General features: G+C 31.9%; 1 long non-coding RNA gene across 1 annotated transcript; it reads left to right on the top strand.

Moving 5' to 3' along the window:
- The first annotated feature begins 2,051 nt into the window (after positions 1-2,051).
- LOC128194314 (uncharacterized) lies at positions 2,052-4,121 on the top strand. Its single transcript, XR_008245688.1, has 4 exons — positions 2,052-3,252; positions 3,367-3,425; positions 3,595-3,736; positions 3,824-4,121. It is a non-coding gene; the product is annotated as an uncharacterized LOC128194314 (long non-coding RNA).
- Positions 4,122-5,365: the final 1,244 nt, after the last annotated feature.

Raw genomic sequence — 5,365 nt, forward strand, 5'->3', positions numbered from 1 at the left:
ACTGTTATGTATCTTTTCATTTCAAAACTTGTTGTTTCGTGAAATGTCATTACATTTTTTTATTAATGTATGTGCTTTTTAATATTGTTATAATTTTTCATTACTCAATACTCTTCATTATTTCGTTTATATTTGTTTAATATTGAAGTATTCCAACTTGAAGTGTTCCATTAATGATCCATCCATAAAACCTTCAAAAGACAGTCATAACGAATCCAAAAAATTTCTGGGGAGTGCTTAAGCCACGTCTGGGTAGCACTCTTCAACTTTCGGTACAAAAGGAGATTTTTCTACTGGTAAACGATTACCAACTCCCTGTAATCGATTACAACAACATCAGTCCTGTGACAACCCAAAAGCAACGTAAGTGACAACCCAAAAGCAAGACACACCAAAAAAATGACGAACATATGCAAGACCAAAATCCACTCCCCAAAATACGAATACCGAGACACGAAAAAGCTCATACCTTGTTCGAAGAACCATTGTCACCGGACGAATCCATTGCACAAAAAAGGTAACAACTTCCACCAATCGACACTGAACGAGACAAGGGTAATCTCTAACTCAAAGAAAGAAACTCAATGTCCACAGAGACACCGAACGAGACAAATCCACACCGAACGAGACAAGCCTAATCTACAACTCAAAGAAACAAACCCAATGTCCACAGAGATTCAAAGGAAAATAATGGTGACAGGGAAGCAGGAGAGAGATGTTCAAAACAAAACGAAACCCTAAAAATGGAGGAGGGAGAACACTGCTATGAAGAGAGAAGTTGAAATGAAATTCAAATCCCTAAAATGGAGATAGAAGACATTGATAAGGAGAGAAGATAGAGTTTGAAAACAAAGAGGGCAGTTTCGAAATCCAAACTTCAACCCATTCCAAATCAGATTTTAAATTAAGAAAAAAAAAACATTCAAATTTGACCAATTAAAACTTCACACGTGGCGTTGTCAAATTTTTGTCAAATTGACGTTGTTAGAATATCGTGATCCTTTACTTATATATAGAGTTGTTAAAATAGGTAATCCATCTACAATATAATAAAATAAAAATATTAACTAACAATATTGAAACACAAAATAATAAATAATTTAATTAAATTAGGTGGATTGGTGAACCGAGTTCTAAGAAAGTCAGATTGAAAACTAATCCGTATAAACCCAATTCAGCTCAAACAGCTGGATTGGTTCGCAGATTATAATTCATTTTGATAGCACGTATACTTTTTTTTAGGTGTTTAATTCATATAGCTAAAGGCAACCAAAATAGATCTTCTCAAGATTCCTTCTTAAACATCAAACACACTAATTCATCTGTACGTTTTTTCTTAAATTCTATTTAATTTCATTTACAAATTTCAATCATATGATAGACAAAGAGTGCATCAGTTCATCAAGATCTCTTTCATCTTGATAAATTCTTCACTGCAGAAAGCCACAGGTGAATATGTAAACTTGTTTACTCTCATCATCAGTAACACAAACATGCTCTCACTCTAAACATTCTTGATACATTTTCTTTAACCAATTGAAGAACGAAGAACCTCATTTCTGAATTTTCCTTGCGTGTCTCTTAAGACTTCTTTCTTATGGTAGCGGGGCTTTGAGAGCCTTGCAAATGTTATTATCGTTGATATCTTCTAATCGTGTTCGTTTTTGTTTTCTTGTAATGATTACCCTGTTAATTAATTGTTATTATATTCATTTATTATAATGTTTCTTTCAGAAAAGTTAATGAATGATTTATTTATTTTTGCTTTTTGTAATTGAAATGCGCACACATATATATATATATATATATATATATATATATATATATATATATATATATATATATATATATATATATATATATATATATATATATATATATATATATATATATATATATATAATTCAAACTTGAATATATTTTTATGTCAGTGTGTTTTATTAGCTTCTATAAAAAATTGTTTTTGCCTTCCTACATGTAAAATTATTGTTTTTAATTTTCCTAAAATGAAAAAATTATTTTTGTATTTCGTAAAATATTTTTTAATCTTATTTTTGAGTTCGGATTCTCAGGTTGAAATGGTTGTTGTTATTTTAGTTATTGTGTGTTTTTCTTACTTATGTTTGGATTTTTATATTTTGCAGTGAAAGAGCTTGAAGGGGGAAAGGAGAATTGGTACTAGAAAGTGAACAATTTTCTTGTTGAGAGGATGACATTCACATAAGATATCCAATCTGAAGGCTCTTGGAAGAATCAATCTGATAGGATACCCAATATGAAACTAGGAAGAACTGATATGACTCGGTTCAAAGAGAACCGAGTCGAATCCTAGATTGCTTCTATTAAAAAAAACCGAGGCGAATCGAAGTGACTTTTTACCTCGTCTATATATGTCTCGGTTCCCAAACCGAGGTTTATGGCAAAAAATAACAGGTGCCAATTTGTTTAACTGCACTAGTATTATGATCTAATACTTTAAATTTAATTTATGCTTTTTATGGTTGCTTTTTAATATTGCAAGTTCATTAATCATCTGATATTGGGCTGCTCTGTTTGCATTAATGCTTAATGGTCCTGTTAAGTTTTTATTATAACCACTGTTATGAACCTATTTGGAACAATGCTTTGAACCAGCCATGTACACGTCTCTGTCCTCTTTTTCTTTCTTTTTTTTTCCTATATTTCCTTATTCTAGAATTTGTACTTAAATCTATCTATATCACATAAAATATATTATCTAAGTTTGTATATTTAGCAAGGTTTCAAACGTTCGATCAGTTCAAGGATTCAAGGTCCAACTGAGTTTGTTTGCTTACATACCTATGAATATATGAAATTATGTAAAAATATAATTTATGTTTGTAAACAAGTATAATAATGGAGGAAAAGCCAAAGTATATCATTAGCACTGGTTCACTGGTAAGCTTCTCTATTTAATGGGTTGATCAGACTGGTCAAAACATCAACTCTTGATCTCCCATGTTAATCTGCTAGGTTTTAAAAACAAGCAAGGTTGTATAGATTCTAGACACTACACTACAGATGTCAATGTTATTTGAGGGACCAAGTTTGCATCTTATTTGAAATAGATATCAACATTTAATTTTTAGTTTATTTTTGAACTTTATATTCCTAACTAACAAGTATATCTTGGTCTCCTGTGTCAGAGTTGTTGCTTATCTTTCCCGTGTGCTAGAATCTGCATTTACTGCTCTAGAAGGCCTTAACAAACAAGCATTCCTGACTGAATTGGTACGATATTTTGTGATAGCTCAGTCCCTAATGATGTTTACTGATGAAGAAGGATCCATATTATTGATTCATTTGTCCTACTTTCATTGAAAACATGATAAATTGTCATTTTAGGGGAATCGCCTGCACAAGGTGCTACTAAACCATTGCCAGAAGTATACTTTTAATCCAAGGTATCTATGCTGGACCTCTTGGTTATCATTCACAGCAGCTCATAGAATATTTTGAAGTATTCAAATTTTTGTTCTGTCATTTTAATGGAGCTATGATATCAATACCTTTGCTTTAATTTCAGTGGCAATATTTTCTTATTTGAATATATAAATGAATATTTTTCTATAGGCTATTCCAGGTGTTCCAAGAATCAATTATGGCTATAATCCTACAACATGGATGCTTGAGATTAGCAATCCTTCATATGAAGCTCAACTTGGCATAGATTTTTCGGTTTTTTGGAGATTTACGCTAACTCTACTCTTTACCTGTAAGTCTTTTCCTATGATTTATTACTATATTTATGAAAACTCTAGCTTTACGAATAGTAACTTTATTTTCTTTATACTTTCTGCAGAAATAATCAAGAGCTTATCAAAGAACTCAGTACTCCACCACCAGGTTCCAATGACTTGCACTTCCCAACCAAATATTCCTAGTCATTACTTGATTATTATATGCAACGCAGAGGTCTCAATTGCATTCGTGGAAGAAAACAAGATAGTCGAGGCTCTGCTATTGAAATCCTATCTTTTAAATTAGTTTAGTTGTTAGGAAAGATTAGAGAGTTTTGTACAATCTTATCATGCAGGCAGCCAGTCTGACCCATATATTTGTTTTTGAAACATTTTAGTTATTGAAGACATTTCCAAAGGCAACAACGTATCTCTAGAGTATGTTTTGTAGATTCTCTCCTTTATTTACTGAAATGCTCAAGCTTTAGGAAGAATCATTTCTCTTTTACATCTTTGTCAAAAGAAATTGTAAATTTAATGGATCATACAAATTTTATTTTGTTAGTTCAATTGAATCTAAATTATTTTAGGCTATATTGATTATAAATTGATTGGATGAGATGATAATACAAAAAATTGATTGGATTTTAAATGTAATAATAATTTTTTTTTTAAAAAAAACAAGTTTTTATAACGTACATAACAATGGACGTTATAATAGGTTGATTCTGAAAAGCATATATTATGATTGATAAAATTATCTACATCATAATAGGTATATGCCCATTTTATAACGTAGTAGAGAAAGTATGTTATAATATGTTGAACCTATTATAACGTAAATTTCTGCTACGTTATAAAATGCGCAAACCTATTATAACGTCCAGAACTATGTCTCTGATTTATCCGTTATAATAGGTCATTTTTGTACGTTATAAAATGTGATTTTTTCACTAATGGTCTCTCAGGCTCGGACCTCCTGCTACTCTCACCACATGCGTCAAACCTCTTTATTTGAGAATGTATGACCATTAGAGTGTCAAGATAACCCAAATACTCAGCTCCCTGTATTCATACTAACACACTTGAAACCATCACTAAGAAGTTTCTCCTTGGAACTCTCTTCCACAACTTTGAAACCATTGCACTTCACCTTTACATTGAATCCATTTGAAACCATATACATATAATCTTTCATCATTCACATTGCATACAAACATATATAACACTGATTATACTTCAAAGGACCATAAACAACCCAACAAGCCATAAAAAATAACATGAAACCATTCCATATACCTTAATACACAAGAGCAGTCCAAGAAGAACCACTAAACAACACAAAAGCCCTTTAAATTCATACTTAAGCAAGGAAAAAGCTTTAAAACTCTCACCAACAGTTCCGAAAGGGTCCAAAACCCCCCAAAACGACCTAAAGAACATCCAAAACAGACATCCAGAACCCTGAAAACCTCCTAAAATTGGTGCAGTGGCGCTTAGGGGCACTCGGAGGCGCCCAGGCACGAGCCGCACTAGAACAAGGGCCGCTTGGGCGCCATGACAGTGCACAGGAAACTTCAAAATTGACTTTTGATGCACTTAAGACTTATTCTATTGATCAATGGGATTCTCTAAACATTATATTTATAAGGAGAAGTAATCAT

The sequence above is a fragment of the Vigna angularis genome, chromosome 10 (genome assembly GCF_016808095.1).
Source record: "Vigna angularis cultivar LongXiaoDou No.4 chromosome 10, ASM1680809v1, whole genome shotgun sequence".
In the NCBI taxonomy this organism is placed as follows: Eukaryota; Viridiplantae; Streptophyta; class Magnoliopsida; order Fabales; family Fabaceae; genus Vigna; species Vigna angularis.